The sequence below is a fragment of the Canis aureus genome, chromosome 33 (genome assembly GCF_053574225.1).
Source record: "Canis aureus isolate CA01 chromosome 33, VMU_Caureus_v.1.0, whole genome shotgun sequence".
NCBI lineage: Eukaryota > Metazoa > Chordata > Mammalia > Carnivora > Canidae > Canis > Canis aureus.
This window is the reverse complement of record NC_135643.1, coordinates 33186919-33204907: the sequence shown is the minus strand read 5'-3', so window position 1 is coordinate 33204907 and position 17989 is coordinate 33186919. Positions and strand designations below refer to the sequence as shown.

Sequence of the window (17989 nt, the reverse complement as noted above, 5' to 3'; positions counted from 1 at the left end):
TTATTTAATGTGGGGCACCTGGGTGGCTCAGTCAGTCAGGTGTCTGCCTTTGGCTTAAGTCATGATTTCTGAGTCCTGGGTTTGAGCCCAGCATCCAGCTTCCCACTCAGTGAGGAGTCTGCTTCCCCCTCCCCCTCCTCTCTGCACCCTGCCCCCTGCCCCCTCTCATGTGCACTCTCTGTCTCAAATAAATAAATTAAATCTTTAAGACACATACACACACACACACACACACACACACACACACGTTTATTTAGTATGTTGGCCATATGTTCACCAGGAAAATTTATCATCATTAATTGAAAAGAGAAACAAAAACAACCAACTAAGGAAGCTCAAGAAGTTCTATTCATTTGTGAAAGTTTCTTTATACACTCGGGTCCAACATAAACACTGGCTGAATTAATTATGAATTTGAGACAGATTTTCATCAAAGAAGAATCACAGTGAATTCCAAACACTTAAGTTCTTGGTTATCATAGAGTTGACATTTTAGCTACAAGCTCTATTACTAAAAAAAGGAAGCAACAAATTTCAGTGAATTTTCAAATGAAGAACAATTAGGGTGAAGTCACTGTCTTTCAATCAGTGAAGATTTGTTGCATGCCTGCGATAATTCAGCCAGTGTGCTCACATAGTGCCTGGACAATAAGGTGATAGAAGAGAGGACAGAAGACTTTTATCTGAAGCTTCAATGAATGTGTCAATACTATTACATAATGAGCAGAATTTCAAAATAGCAAATTATTTCTTGTACAAATAATGAGTTTGGGACTAAATATAGAGAATTAAAGCATATATTTGTGGCCGAAATGGTAATTTAATAACCTGAAAGATTTTCTAAAGCTTCTAAAAGTACCCAACCTAGTGCCACAAAACAGCAGCCCTCTGAACACCTTATCACAAATTCTTATAGATTAAGATAACATATGCATAATAATTGGGTTTTGACAATTCTACAAAATCCGTTACCCAGGCCTTTGGGAAATCCATTGGAGATTGGATGCATGTCTGACAGAGATAAGCCAAGAGACGGTAGAAGAGAATGATTAAGACCAGACATGGTGAAACACCTGGGTGGCTCAGCAATTGAGCGTCCACCTTGGGCTTAGATCATGATCCTGCAGTCCTGGGATCGAGTCCCACATTGGTCTCCCCACAAGGGAGCCTGCTTCTCTCTCTGCCTATGTCTCTGCTTCTCTGTGTCTCTCATGAATAAATAAATAAAATCTTTAAAAATATATATACACATATCTTTAAAAAAAATAAGAGCAGACATGGAAATAAAACTGCCAGAAACAGTTTGTCTAGATTCTCTGTGAATCTAGACAAAGTTTTATTTCCTCCCTATGCTGCAATTTCCTCATCTATGAAGCTGGGCTGTCTAATAGGGATAAATTAGTTAATTAATGTGGAATTCTTAAAATATTGGCACATAATAAGCACTCAATAATGTTAGCTACTATTATTTAAAGCTAATTTGGACAATTTTCAAAATTATCCATGTTCATCTATTTCATCTCTTTGTTTCAGAAAGTTGAACTACCATCATTTGATAATTTTTCTTCCTAATCAATCTTAAAGTTGCCAGCTGGTGTGAAAATCATAACTTCACTCTGAGAAAAAGTTAACAATGACAAACACAATAAAATTCACAACCTTTAAAATATATATATATAGATAAAGTGTCACAACTTATAAAGACCATACCAACCCAAAATTCGATCAAAGAATTGGACTACTCTTCAGTTTGCCTTAATTTCTGAATTTGGAATTCAAGGCAGTTTGGAGTTATAATTCTTCTTCTCCATTCTTTGAAGTAGTTTTACAGGAATATTTTTTATTTAAACTCAATTAACATATAACATATTACTGGTTTCAGAGGTAGATGTCAGTAATTCATCAGTCTTATATAACATCCACTGCTCATTACATCATGTGCCCTCCTTAATGCCCATCAACCAGTTACAGAAATATTGGGAGAAGTCAAAATTTCAGGCTGTCTTGGACTGGATATCAATATAATGCTCCTAAAGATGCCTGATAAGCAGCATTTTAAGAGCAGCAGGTGCAATCTGTGCTAAAGTATTACTGCCCAAATCGGCTTTTATGGTATGGTTCGTAGACAGACTGAATCTGTATCACTTATTCAGAGCTTGATCAGGAGGCAGATACATGAACTCTTATGTTCATCTCTTCACTTTGCACCCTGACACCAGAGAGTCTCCTCTTTGTCACTAATGTACCATTGATATGCCCAGCAGCAGCCCCCAAATTCTTTAGTTATTAAACATCAGGGAGTTTGGCTCTGTTCAGCCATAATTCTGTCACCATTTCAAACTCAATGCCTCACACAGGCAAGCAGCTTATGTGAGTATGGGAAGTAGGGTCATGGTGACCAGCTTATAAATCCTTTTTGACACATCAATACATTTTTTCAATTTGACCACAGTTGAGACACAGTTTAACATTAATTCAAGGCATAAAATATAGTGATTCAACAACTGTATACATTATGCTATGCTCACAATTGTGCTATGCTCACCACCATTTGTCAACATGCAATGCTATTGCAATACCATTCACTATATTCCCTATGCTGTACCTTTTATGCTCATGACTTCTTCATTCCCTAATTGGAAACCTGCATCTCTGAAGGTTGTTAATTTTTAAGAACTTCTTCCTAAATAAAGTCCCAACATCTCACTCAGCCCTCCCTTAGAAAAGAAATCCCATATCTTTTTTGTAGCACCATTGCGGTTTCTCATTTTAGAACTCATTTTTGCACACTGCAACAATATTTTGAGATGCCAAAAGGAATTAGATTTTAGAAGGAGGAATTGGGATTGAGTTATCTGGCATTTCTGCATTAGTCAGGATGATCCCATGTCCATAATATGATTCCACAGACTTCTTGGTGTGGGAGTATCTGGGTCTAATACTATTAACTACCCAAAAGATGGCAAGACTTTGACTTCACACAACTTTTACTCATTGCTTTATTCTACACACACAAGCAACAAAACATTTAATTTTTAAAAATCACATTTTATTACATTTCAAAAAACCAATAATGCTTCCGAGTCTTGAGGAAAATTTCTATGCCCTATGAACAAGATTTTGTTTCAAATCTCTCTTTCATTTATTTTTAATCTATTAAAAATGCCTTTCAACTATAAATCCCAGCATCTTCTATAAATCTTAAATAACACCTTAGCTTACAGAGGGTTCTATTTATAGGCTTTCAAGGTACCTTCACACTCATTTTCTTCTTTCAAATAGCTCCTTCACAGTGATAAAGTAGGACAAAATTAGAAGACACATTTAAGAATCTAAATCTGCATTCTAACATTTTTAAGTGCTTTGGTAATAGTGCAACATAATACGTCTTAAAAAGCAAAATCGGAAAAGAATAGTGGCTGATTAAGTTGGTCATAGAATATTTGCAATTCCTCCCACAAGAGATAAAATCTATTTTCCACCTGTTGAACCTGGGATGGCCTTATGACTAAAAGAACGTGGTGAAGTGGCACCGTGGGACTTCTAGAGCCTAGTCCTTAAGACATCCTACAACTTCCATTTTCACCTTCTTGGAATGCTGTCCTGAGACTACACTATAAGAAAGCTAATGGAGTCTAGTGGAGCATGAGAGAATTTAAATTATTGTTGTTTTAAGCATTAAGTGTTGGGGTAGTTCATTACGCTGTGATAATTAACTATGAGAATTATAGCTGAGAAAGATCAAATGATGCATTTAAGCAGAACTGATAGGTGACACCATACACAGGAGAGCCAGAAAAGCCTGTATTCCAATTCGGGATACAGTCATCCAACTTCTCTGGGCCTCAGTTTACACATTTGTATAGTATGGTGCTAATTATGTCTGTGTAACAATTGTAGCGGGTCAATGAACTACGGTGTTCCACTAGCAGAGGTAAAGGCCCATATGCAGATAAATGTTAGTTTCCTTTCCAGCTCAGGTCATTTGACTTCTGTTTCAGTGTCTTTTGGAGACATACAATGTTCTTCTTTTCTAAATACCATTTTGTAAAAGATTAATATTCCGAGGTTTTTGAGCTTTGTTACATGAAGTCCATTAAAATAAGACTATGATCATGCTTTTAGAACTGTGAGGCCAATTGTTCATGATGGTGTGCTCTTAAATCCTCACCTTACACAGGTAAACACTTCCACTTTAAAATTATGTTTGAAAATGAAGGATGGTGCTTGCTTTGGCAGCACATATACTAAAATTGGAACAAACAGAGAAGATTAGCATGGCCCCTGCACAAGGATGACGTGTAAATTCATGAAGCGTTCTGTATTTTTTATATGTTGGCATATCGAACTTCAATAAAAACAAATTAAAAATAAAAAAATTTTAAAAAAGAAAATGAAGCATGATGCTAATGCTAATACTAATGGCATATAGAACTTCAATAAAAACAAATTAAAAATAAAAAAAATTTTTAAAAAGAAAATGAAGCATGATGCTAATGCTAACACTAATGAAGGCCCTCTCACATAGCCAGAAAGGCGCCTGTGAAAACTCCCAGTGACTCAATTGTGCCTCTCAGGGAGATGCCTCCTCCTCTGGAGAACTCCAGAGTCCCTGAGCCTTACACAGCCTGCAGTTCCCAAAACATTACTAGTTCGCCACAGTACTTATTATAATGAAGAGCATCAAGAGATAGCTGACACTGGAATTTATACATACCCAGTAAAAAAACATTCATGGTTTCTGATTTCTTATAGACAGCATATGATGCTATTCGGGGAATTCTAGAAGCACTTCAATCTTCAAAAAGAGGACCAATGAGGTTTTGCAGATGCCACCAACAATGCTGCCACCCAGCCAAGGTCAATCCACCCTGTTCTTGAACATTGCAGTCAAGGACAAGCCCTTAGGTTGCATCACCTTCACACTATTTGCAAAGTTCCAAAGACTGCAGAAACCTTTTGCATTCCGAACACTGGGATTTGGTTATAAAGGTTCCACGTTTCACGGAATTATTTGGGAATTTATGTGTCAAGGTGGTGATTTTACACACCATAATGGCACTAGTAGCAAGTCTATCCATGGGGAGAAATTTGCTGATGAGAACTTTATCCCAAAACATATAGGTCCTGGCATCTTGCCCACAGCAAATACTAAACCCAATACAAATGATTCCCAGTTTTTCACCTGCACTGCTAAGACTGTGTGGTTGATGGCAAGCATAAGGTCTTTGGCAAAGTGAAAGAGGATGTGAAGATTGTAGAAACCATGGAGCATTTTGGGTTCAAGAAAGTCAAGAACAGCAAGAAGTTCATCATTGCTCACTGTGGACAACTCAAATAAATTTGACTTGTGCTTTATCTTAATGACCAGACCAGACTTTCTATCTTTCCCTTTCTCTCCTACAGTCATGCAGCACTCCTAATAAACTGTTTCAGAAGATAAGAATTTATCTCTCTTAAAAGAAAATTAGATAAAGGTTTTTGTTTTCACATACAAAGTCAAAATTTGCAAACATGGATGACATCTAGGTAGGCAATCTATATTGCCCTGGGAATAATGAAAAAAAAAAAACAACCCACAGAAATGTAAGTGCTACAGAAATCTATGAAAGATGAGGGCTGATACAATGAGACTAGGCATAAATAATCAACCAACATACATAATATTTATATACTTATGGGAAAAAATACATATAATAAGTGCCTCACAGTGGGTGTATGGACATATTTCATTTAGGATAACTAGAGTCAGAACAGGGACAGAGTTAAAGAAAAGGATAAACTTTACAAATCAAGAAATATATGTAGGTCACAATAAGTGAGGAAGTACATAATAAGTTCAAGTTCATTATGAATCTAACCATATTTATTTCATGCTGACTTTAGCACCTAGTATTTTTTATTACTTTTGTTTCCCAGTGTTAATGACTTTCTTTTTTTTTTTAATTTTTTATTTATTTATGATAATCACAGAGAGAGAGAGAGAGAGAGGCAGAGACACAGGCAGAGGGAGAAGCAGACTCCATGCACTGGGAGCCCGACGTGGGATTCGATCCCGGGTCTCCAGGATCGCGCCCTGGGCCAAAGGCAGGCGCCAAACCGCTGCGCCACCCAGGGATCCCTGTTAATGACTTTCTACTGAGCTGTCCTTTAAATATTTTTTTCTGAAGCCCAGATGTGGATATAATATTTTAGACTTATTTTACATTTTAAAAAGCAATACATGTCCACTTGAACTCTTACTCATCCTTCCAGAATCAATTCAAATATGACCTCCTCCAGAACACCTTCTACACCACCCATTCTCCATCCTCCCCAAGGCTGTTAACCTCTCTTATAAGGCTTATAAGGGCTCCCTTCTTTCTTCACCTTTATTAGACTATAAGAATTCTCAGCTTCCTCTCGGTCTGTATCTCATGAGACTGTGATCTTGAGTAAAGGGGCCTTGTCTTTTATCTCTGTACTGAACAATCTAGGCAATAAAAACTCAATAAAGAGGCAATGAATAAAGGATGAAAAGTCAATTGTACGAAATAAAAGCAGTTCTTGAAAATAGTAGAAATAGATCTGGGTTTGTTTAGAAATATATACATTGAAGCTACAGTTTTGATGACTTTCGCCTTGTGGATTAAAAGAAAAAATGCATAATATCTGTCCACTCTTGGAATTCTATCCTATAAATATTTAAAAGCCAATACACAAAATATGCCTGCACCAGCAAAATGAAAAAACCAGCAATGCTGATCTGTCATTTCAGTCACCTTGGTGATGCTCACATTATCTGCATCTGTGGTATGTGTATAGATTGTACAAACTGAAAAATCTACAATAATGGTCCTTCCCAGTGTCTGGATAGGTATCACTATGGGTCACGAAAACAGCATCATAATGGTTACAGTTCTCACTCATCTAACCTTTATAATCCAAAGGCTTTTGAGATAGCCATTTAAACTCTATGAGTATCTTAAACAAACAAAAACTCCAACTCTATTATATTCCTTGTCCAAAAGGAGAGCTAAAAATACCTATTCTAACTTTCTCAAAGGGTCATCGAGGGGCCCAAGTGGCATAAAGACCTAGAAATACTTTGCAAAGTATATGAGGACATAGTTATTCTTAATCACAGTAATTTATTTTAGCATCATAGAATATTTATATAATCATTATAACACAAAAGGATGTGTTGTATATATCTTCTAAATAAAACTATCATTCTGCTTAGCAATTTTATTTAAGCTACTGCAGAAAGAGGGATTTTTATCTCTTCACTTAAAAATAATCACCAGAAGTAAAAAAGGGGAACAACTGTTCTGAATTTCTGAAATCTAAGAATATCTCCTTAAACATCTAAATGGGATTCTATTTCATGACATAGCAACCCCTCTAGTTCTAAAACCCTGCTAGTCCTAAACTTACTCAATTACAAATTAATAGTATTTAGTTTCTGGGTTTTTTTTTTTTTTTTTAGATTTATTTATATGAGAGATAGAGAGAGAGAGTGAGTTGGAGAGGGGGCAGAGGGAGAGGGAGAGAGAATCCTCAAGCCGACTCCCCGCAGAGCACAGAGACCAATTCAGGCTGAACCCTGAGATCATGACCTGAGATCGTGACCTGAGCTGAAATCAAGAATCAGAGGTGGGCAGTCCCTGGTGGCGCAGCGGTTTAACGCTGCCTGCAGCCCAGGGTGTGATCCTGGAGACCCTGGATCGATTCCTAAGTCAGGCTCTCTGCATAGAGCCTTTTTCTCCCTCTGCCTGTGTCTCTGCCTCCCTCTCTCTCTCTCTCTCTCTCTGTGTGTCTCTATGAATATATAAATAAAATCTTAAAAAAAAAAAAAGAGGCAGAGGCTTAACTGACTGAGCTACTCAGATGCCCCCTAGTTTCCATTTTTAAAAATAGCCTTGTTTTCAATACCATACTCTAACAACAGTTTTCATTGTTGTTTGAAAATGGCAATCACATTCACTCTCTTAGTAGAGAAGTGAATCACCAAAAACTAATGCTGCCTTTTCATGAAAAAGTGTTGTTTTTGGAAAATGGTCACCCCCCTGAAGACCTCATTTTCTCACACCTTTTTCACTTGGTTAGACCACAAGATAGCTTATGGAACCTAAGCGGAAGATTATATATATATATATACCCCTTCCCAGGGTTGCACAATCCTCCTTTAGACCCCCTGCACCATCCTCCACATTCTCACCTCCTCATTTGGCAGGTGGATGACAACCCCGAGGGAGATCTCAGAAGCCCAATGTGAGAAGAAGCAAAGTCTCTACCAACCGGAGTCTAAGCATATCTGCCATAGCTCTCATATCAGTTAAACTTAGCATAAAATTTCAATATCCTTTGAAGATACAGTCTTAAGAAGGAAAAAAAAAACCTTAAATGAATGGACTCAAAATACCAGATATACAAAATCAAATATTTCCAATTTGCTATTAGCTAGTTTCTTTAATGAGACTAAGATTTCTGGCTGCCTGTTGTCTAGATTTCTTGTTACCCAAGCAACACTAGCACTATCAATGAACGTATCTATGTTGCTGTTTTGACCTTCAATGCCTACAAGATTTTGCTTGGCTTAGAGAGTTTTATAGATTACACAGTGGGAGGAATAAATAGTAATCCTGCTTTTCCACTCCTTATAGCCATGGACCCTGTTTAGGAATGGAGTTGAAAACCAGATGCAAGTAACTTGTGCTATCTAACTGCAAGAGGAATTGAGAAATTACAGAGACATGCATCGTGCTCTCAAGAAGGGGCTGAGGGCATGCATCTGAGAGCTGCCCGGACACATTCCTACCTTCCCGTGTGACTCCCAGACAAATTCTATAGTTTTAAGCAAGACCACTTTTATAAAGCTGGCTCAACATTTATGGCAGAACTTATATGATATTTTATTTCAAGAAACATAACAATGAGCACTAAATATATAAAATGTAAAGAGAGAACAGGGAATAAAATACTGAGGCATTCTGCACATAATATTCATAAGATGCAAAGTATTTTAAGTCAGAACATTTAAACCATATTTTCTCTCCTTGCTTATATAATATTCACAACTGAAACAATTATCCACAACAGAGGAATAGTCTCATGTATGTTTCAAATACTGAAGGTGAATTGGTTTTATAATCAGTCCAATGGATAAAGTGGAAGAGGAAATTGTGCATTAAAGCTAAATATCTGGGCAGCCCGAGTGGCTCAGCAGTTTAGCGCTGCCTTCAGCCCAGGGCCTGATCCTGAAGACCTGGGATCGGGTCCCATGCCGGGCTCCCTGCAGGGAGCCTGCTTCTCCCTCTGCCTCTCTCTCTCATTCTCTGTGTGTGTCTCATGAGTAAATAAATAAAATCTTTAAAAAAAAAAAAGGCTAAACATCTTTCATTAAGTTTTAATAATGATGGGCATTTCATCATTAATAGTGATATTAAATTAATTATTAACTAAATTAATAATACGTATAACTTCTTAAAAATCTAAAAATAAATGTAATCTTAATGAAATAAGAAGTAATGCATCCTAGTAGCAAATAAAGCTGAATTATTGTAGATATTTGCTGCATATTTAGATGCAAATTATAAATCATGCAAATTCAAATCCAAGTTAATACAAAAAGTAAAATTTTTGTATATTACATATAGGTTTTCATGTATTTTTTTTAGCAAATATTTATTGAGGACTTGTGTAGAATGTAATGATTAAGTTCATTTAATTATAGGTAGAAAAGATTTCCTTGAAGAAAAAACATCTAAATGAAGACTTGACAGATGAGTGGCCAGTTGTGCTTGTTAATAATAAATAATCTTTCATCATCATTAAAAACACTTTATCACTTACCATGCAAATCTATTTGAAGTCTAAACTAACAACTATTAAGTATTCTCCACAAGTGATTTAAATAATTTCTTCAAGGGAAATTATTTCCCAAGGTGATTCTTATTTAGAGTCATATCATCAAAACACCTTGATTCTACAACAGAAAAGCAAGGAGATTCTGCTAAGAATAATTGCCATGATAGCAAAAATTTCCCCAAGAATTGTCAGTGATAATGAATTTTTCAATTAAAAAACAGATCTTTCTTTCTATTAAATATTCATCTTCTGGGATGCCTGGGTGGCTCAGTGGTTGAGCGTCTGCCTTGGGCTCAGGGCATGATCCTGGAGTTCCAGGACCGAGTCCCACATCAGGCTCCCTGCAGGGATCCTTTGCCTTCTGCCTTTGTCTCTCTTTCATGAATAAATAAATTAAATATTTTAAATAAATAAATAAATACACAGCTTCTTACTACTTCATTGCTAAATAGTCCTACATGTCATGCTGCTAGGATCAAGATAGTTCAATTAGTGATTAATTTAAATTAAATGCAAGCCAGCTTTATTAATTGGGAGAAATGCCTCATCATTCTAGCTGGGCACCAAGGAATGTGTTACCCTGGAATGGAATCATCTTCTTTGAAGGAACTAATGACTATTTAGAAGTATACTCCTTTCAAACTTAAAAGCAATCAATGTCTACGGGAACTTCTCACTGATGTCAGTTAACATTGAGTTTTTAAATATAAAGTGGTGAGTGGTACTAGATACATGCAGTAAAATCTTATTAATGGGACTAATTAAAAGAAAAGACATTCTGGGGCACCTGGATGACTCAGTTAAGTATCTGCCTTCAGCTCAGTCATGATCTCAGGGTCCAGGAATGGAGCCCTGCCACATGCTCCCTGCTCAGCAGGGCATCTGCTTCTCCCTCTCTCTGCCTCTTGCCACCCCCTCCCTGCTCATGCATGCACATGTATGCTCTCTCTTTGTCTTAAATAAATAAATAAAATCTTTTAAAAAAAAGATATTCTGAGTTAGTGAAAACTCTATATTGAGGTTTTTGTTTAAAGAAATTCAACTTCTTTATAGTAGACAAAATAAATTTCTGGAGTCTGATAAGAATAATATATATAAGTAATGCCTTTGAAGGACAGTTTGCTCATGTATTTTATAGGTTAAAATGTTTCCATACAATTTTGTCCGTATGGTCAATGCACTAATAATAGATCATGTGGAGGTTACTACACTGTCCCTACTGGACTTTCCTGTGTCTTTTTCCTCTGTCCATCCACTCCCTTCCCATCTTTGCTGTTTGCTCTTCAAAGCATCCCTGGTTTCATCTTCTTTCACCTCTCCTTTTACCTTTCTGTCATAGAGAAACTGATTCTAAATATAGTCCTACAGAAACAAAGGTTTGATAAAAAAAAACAAAATCAGCAGGTCACTCTCTCACTAACCAACAGGTGACAGGGCACAGATTAAGGAAAATGAGTGAAGCAGACCATGCCAGTTACAGATGTGACAGATATTTTTCCAAGTAGCAGAATGCCTTGCTTTCCCTTTGAAGGGATTCTAATGACCTTGCAGATACTCATAGTAATTCCAGGCTTGAACATTCTAACACTTAAGAGTATAAAGTCGTGAGATTGGTTTTCCTGTGTAGCCTAGTTATAATTCATAATTATAAAAAATTGGTCATGGCTCAATTTAGACAATGATCTTTAATTTGATTAGAATTTAAATCTTATAAATAGTAGAGTTTATATTAATTATATTGAGCATATATTCTCAAAACTATATGAAAAGTAGGCATACCAAACTGTGTACTTGATAAACAAAACCGCTTTTCCAACAGTTTTAAAAGGCTCCCAGGAGCTTTGATTTTATTATTCCTGATTTTTATAGTCTTATAGTGATAAAGAATAACAATGGAAAATACCACCATTCTAGGTTGACCGTGAAATGACAGATTGCTTTAAGAAATGAAAACGATTCCACTGCGATAACCACAAATAAATCTCTTCCTTAGGAGAGTAGTATCAACAGTTTTGCTCTAGAGATAATCTTAAAGTCCAGCTAACCGATATGGCAGGTTCATCATTCTCCAAAGTCATGAAGGACCATACTTAGGTTAGTTAGAACTACAGCCTCCAGAAGCAAGACATTAAGAATGTTGGGCTTGCAACTGGCTCTACTCTCTTAAATTAATAGTTAAAACAGCTTTGAGTTTTCATCTTTGGTTATGTTTGAGTATTTTTGCTTTATTATATTTTGGGTATTTGTGGTACACTGAGGGAAAGTCAATTAAGACAAGGACCCATGTGCAATTGAAATATTTATTTCATCTGATCAGATCATTTTCAATAATGACACAATGATTCAAATTAATGAGAAAGAAAGTCAACATATGTTTAAAAGAAATAAAGTTATAGGGGCACCTGGGTGGTTCAGTGGTCAAGTGTCTGCCTTCAGCCCAGGGCATGATCCCAGGGTCCTGGGATCGAGTCCCACATCAGGCTCCCTGCAGGGAGCCTGCTTCTCCCTCTGCCTATGTCTCTGCCTCTCTCTGTGTCTCTCATGAATAAACAAATAAAAATCTTTAAATAAATAAAAGAAAATAAATACAGTTATAATTATATTCAAGGTGACTCCTTTAAAAAACATTTTTTGAAATGTGCCAAGCAGTGTGCTGAGCAGTAAGAGACCTAAAGCAAACAAAGCATTTTCCTGTCCTCAAGTATCAAACAATCTAAAAGAAAAAAACAAACATAAAAAACAAGTAAATGCAATTTAAAGATGTGGAAATTAAAAGTTCAAGAAACAGTGTAAGTAGACAAAAAGCACTGGTAGCTACTTCTTGATGTATCACCCTAGGGACCTAATCTAGAAAACTGGAATCATCTTTACACCCAGTCTATACTTGTTGATTTTACCTCTTAAATTTTTCTTGAATCCTTCTAATCCCTGACTACTAATGCTCTCATTAAAGAAATCCCCATCTGTCATCTGGATTTTAATAACTTCCTTACATGTCTCCCTGCCTGTAGTCCACATACCTGCCAACATGATCTTTCCATGATTATTATTACCATAACTCCCTGTCTTCATCAAAACTCCACTACCTAAAGGACAATGAATTTTAGTTTTTAAGGCTTTAAAAATATGTGGTGCTGACTCAAGTTTCTTTCCTTACCAGGCTCCAGAAAAAAAAGAAAAAAAAAGTCATAGAATGATCTAGGTAGGGTGTCAGGGAAGGTATAATCAGTAAGGTAGAAAGAGAATCAGAACAGTATACTCCCCATTGTAAAATACATCAATAATATTTCTCCTTTCTCAAAAAGGCAGGAATACTGTTCTATAAATTCAGTAATAAAACAGCTAAAGAAAACAGCAGGATGGGTTCACAGCTGGGTATTTTTCTATTTTGACAAAGAAAAGGAAAATGTCCATCTACCACAAAATTAATAAGCTCTTTGAAGGCAAAAGAAATAAGTGCTGACAACTCTTTGGGACATAAGCTTAATTTTAGAAAGAGAACACATAATCCATTGAGTCTAGCTGATGCCTCGAAAAGGCTGTCACTTCTAAATCATTAGTAACTCAGTACTTCAGTTCACTTGACCTTATTTCCCCAGATACCACTGCTACTATTGACCAAGCAGCATTCAATATGTTCATACGATAATGTCATAAACAATCCTCAGCAATTCCGCCTTCTGGAAGTGCTGCTCCTGCCAATGACATCACAGCTTGTCAGCTCAATATGTCACTGGCATATGGGTTCACTTTAAGTGGTGATAATAAATAGCATCAGGCCATCCAGTTGCACTCCATTTTGAGATCACATTAAAAAGCGGCATGAGTCCTGGGCAAAGCAGGAGGACTGCTGCTATTTTACTGTCTCTTTAGCATCACTATATACAAAGGAAAAGAAAAAAAATGTGAAAAAAGGTGAATATTATCATGTAACACCCAGTTTAGAAACCTCTATCTTACAATATTTTATAGGAGATAATCCGAGAAAGTCATTATGATTCCTATTTTAAAGATAAATAAACTGAAGTGCAATGGAGTTTCCCAAGGTCACCCAATAGGATGTGGCCCTTGTTTTGTCTTTAAATTTTACGTATTTATCATATGAACAGAAGAAGATAGAACCATCCTCAGTGGTGTCTGCTTTTTTATGCAGGCATATTCAAGATATCCGAGCAGGCTCACTCTTGAGAATCTTGGACTCACGCTGTTGTTCTGTGCGACAGCATGGTTGGCCAGCTGCTGGTTTTGATTCAGTAGCTAGTTGTAAAAAGTGAACGCTTGCATAGAAGCAAAGTAAAACAGCCTTCCTTGGGGACAGCTTGAACTCAATAAATAGTCCATTAGTTTAAGGCAGCAGATACGCACAGAGATACAGATAGAACTCACAAAAGCATGGTTTCTTTCTGCCTTTACTAACTGGATAGAATTCCTTTCAGTGGTTACTGGTTAATAGGACTGGGCAGATGGCTAATAGAACTGAAGGACACTAAATGTTCACTTAGCCCATCTACCTGTGGTTTTTTGGTTTTTTTGTTTATTCTGTTTTGTTTTGTTTATTAAGTAAGCTCTCAGCCCAACTCCATGACCCAACCTGGAGATCAAGAATCGAATGCTCTACAGACTGACCCAGCCAGGAGCACCCCCATCTACCTGTTCTTAAGCAGAGCTACCCATAAAACAACACAGATTTTTGAAGTTATATTTCTTTAAAATTTTTTCCTAATTTTAAAAGTAATATTAGATCATTGAAGAGATTTTGCATTATACAAGAAGTTATAAAGAAAAAAAAGTTTAAATCATCTGCAATTCAATACTCCAGATATGATCAATGTTGCACTTTCACTTTGACATGTTTCCATCTGAATTTTTAATGTATATATATATATTTTTTATTTTCAAAATTAACTTTCTTATACCTGTTCTTTTTCTCTTTACATTGTATGATGGGAATCTTTGTATGTTATTTTTGGAAAATACTAATTTAAATGGCTGTCTTTTCCTCTCATATGGATATGCCATGATATGTTTACTCATGTTTCTATACAGGTCAATAGTCAAATCCATTATGCTATTGATAAATGATGCTACAATACCTACTTATACAAATCATGCAAGTTTCTAATTATTTCCTGAGACAAATTCCTAGTGAGGGAATTACTAAAATCCCTGATACTTCAGATTTTATGATTTTTATTGCAACACTGACAAGTTGTTTTCAAGAAAGCACCAGTAATATAAAAAATATATAATATATATTATATAATATTAAAAAGGATCCTTTACGTTCAACTTTAAATATTATGTTTGTATTTATGTTTTAATTTTTTTTAAGATTTTATTTATTTACTCAAGAGAGACATGTAGAGAGAGGCAGAGATACAGGCAGAGGAAGAAGCAGGTTCCCCGTGGGGAGCCCAATGTGGGATTCGATCCCAGGACCCCAGAAGCACAACCTGAGCCAAAGGCAGATGCTCAACCACTGAGCCACCCAGGCATCCCATGTTTTACTTTGGTAATACAGAAGTATATATTTCTAAAATATATTTTATTTTTAAAGACATATAGAGAATGAGATTTGACAACCTCCCATGCATGACAAAACCCTGCATGACCGATTGGAGATAAACTGTGTGGAATATAACAAAGTCTAAAATGTTGCAAACACTTAGTGCTGTTGTTTGATGCAACATAAAGTTAGGAACAAGAGATAAAGTAATATGAAACATAAAGGATATTTAATCATCTTTTGGTCATACCATAAATCTTCAAATGTAAGTAACAAAAGTCAATAATATTTTTCTCCCTTATTTGTCAGATAGATCTCAAATTTGTCAACCTCAATATTTAAATTTCTATATCTCCACATATATTAGAAATTCTCTTAGCTCCATTTTACATGGGAATGAAATGAAGTCATTGGCTAGTCATAATTGCAAATATACACTGCTAAACTGAGCATGAGAAATGGTACAAACTCCACACTCTTCCAAAATTAAAAGTTCCTGACATTGATCCATGTAGCAGATTTACAACAGGACAATTGTCTTCCAATATTTCTCAGTCCACTGAAGCACCTCACAATACACATCACTTATTTTCTTTTTATCCTTCCCTCTCACCTCCCTCCCTTCCTTCTTCCTTTCCTCCTATAATGGTAAGTAACTAAGAAAAACAAAAACAAAAAACAAAAACAAACAAACAAAAAAAAAACCAACTTCCCAGCACCAGTAAAGTCAGATATTAATTTATAGGTTTCTTGTAAAAAAAAAAAAAAAAAAAAAAAAAACCTGACTTATTTCCTAGAAAAATGCAACATGATCAATAATTAAATATAATGGATTGCATATTTCAATGCTTAGAATATGAAATCCTACAGTGAATACAAAATCATTTTCTAATATCTCCTTCAGAAAGCTTGCCTGATTAAGTGGATCAATCTACAATTTACTAGGCTTGGTAATAGACTAGCAATTGGGATTTAAATAATACTGATATTGGAGGAAAGTTAGCAATTTCTAAGAACATAATGCCTTAGAGCAATGTCTTTTCAAAATGTGATATTCTTAGCACCAACAACAGAATTTCCTGGGATGCTTATTTCAGTGCAGATTCCTGAGCCTTTCTCCAAGTTACTGAATCAGAATCTCAGTAGGGTTTGGAATCTTTTCTGATCAACATTCTCAGATCTTCTTTTGCACACTGAAGTTCAAGAAAGGCAGATAATTTCTGCTAACTAAAGCATATTACAGGGGGAATCCCTGGGTGGCTCAGTGGTTTAGCACCTGCCTTTGGCCCAGGGCGTGATCCTTGCATGGAGCCTGCTTCTCCCTCTGCCTGTGTCTCTGCCTCTCTCTCTCTCTCTCACTCTCTCTCTGTTTCTCATAAATAAATAAAATCTTAAAAAAAATAAAGCATATTATAGCTCTTGTTGCTAAATATCAACCTAAAGGTATTTCACTAGATCACTAAATTAATACTATTTGGGAAAAGAAATATTTTCACAATTATTGGTAAATACACTGTCTTTTCTTGAATCAGAGGCACTGTTGGGAAATAGCCATCCATAAAATATTCTGCTATTTTGCAAAAGTTCTCTGAATCACTATTTACAGTTGTTTAATTCAGATTAACGAGGTAAATAATGGGTAAGCACCCAAGCTAGACCCTCTTCCTGTGTGCCGCAGGTTTACTCTGGCATCCATGTTTCCATGGATAGAGTTTTCCAGCCCCTTCCCTTTCTTTCCCATCTGCCATATGCCACCCAAACCCATGTGCAGTGGGATGGCAGGGAGACAACATCTCAGAATAAAATTGCTTTTCAGAGGTGATTTTGAGGACATTCATTTGAAAAGCACAGGAAATATTGCCAACGTCTAAAGTGAAAAGATCCTTATTCAAGACACGGAGATTGGAACTGTAGAGGAATACCAAGACAAAGTCATGGGAATTTCAATGTGTTCATCACACTTAAATAAATTATTACATGGAGATATATAGTATGACGAATATAAAAAGCTAACTGATTAAATGAGACTGTTGCCTGTCAATACTATTCATTGTTCACACAGTCCAATAGAAATTTAATCCATTAAAACATATATCTATGTTTCTGCTTCCCCCAACTGATTATGGCTAATTATGTAATAGTAATTTAGATACTAAAGTAGTGTTTCTCAGACTTTAGTGTCCATATAAAAATCTTTTTTAAACGCAGATTTTGATTCATTAGGTCTGGAGTAGAACCCAAGATTCTACATTCTAACAAACTACAGATGATCCCAAAGCTGATGATCTGTGAACCACTTACTTTCAATTGCAAGATACTAAAGTACTTTTTTTTTAATTTTTTTAAGATTTTATTTATTTATTCATGAGAGACAGAGAGAGAGAGGGAGAGACACAGGCAGAGGGAGAAGCAGGCTCCATGCAGGAAGCCCGAAGTGGTACTTGATCCCAGGACTCCAGGATCACAGCCTGGGCCTAAGGCAGGCACCAAACCGCTGAGCCACCCAGGGATCCCCCCTAAAGTACATTTGTAAATCTATGTCTGCTCCATCATTTATTAGGTACTTTCAACACTGTTGTTTTGGGAGTGTGAAAAAAAAAAAAAAAACTACTGAAATATCCCACCATTTCGTAA

At 36.1% G+C, this 17989-nt stretch overlaps 1 protein-coding gene and 1 non-coding gene across 12 annotated transcripts in view; one reads left to right on the top strand and one right to left on the bottom strand.

Annotated features, from left to right (window-relative positions):
- The window catches only part of ANK2 (ankyrin 2), a 328351-nt gene that overhangs the window by 283632 nt on the left and 26730 nt on the right, over positions 1 to 17989 (bottom strand). The gene's annotated exons all lie outside the window — the stretch shown is intronic.
- Positions 4224 to 4329, top strand: LOC144304412 (U6 spliceosomal RNA). The gene has a single exon (XR_013371326.1). It is a non-coding gene; the product is annotated as a U6 spliceosomal RNA (small nuclear RNA).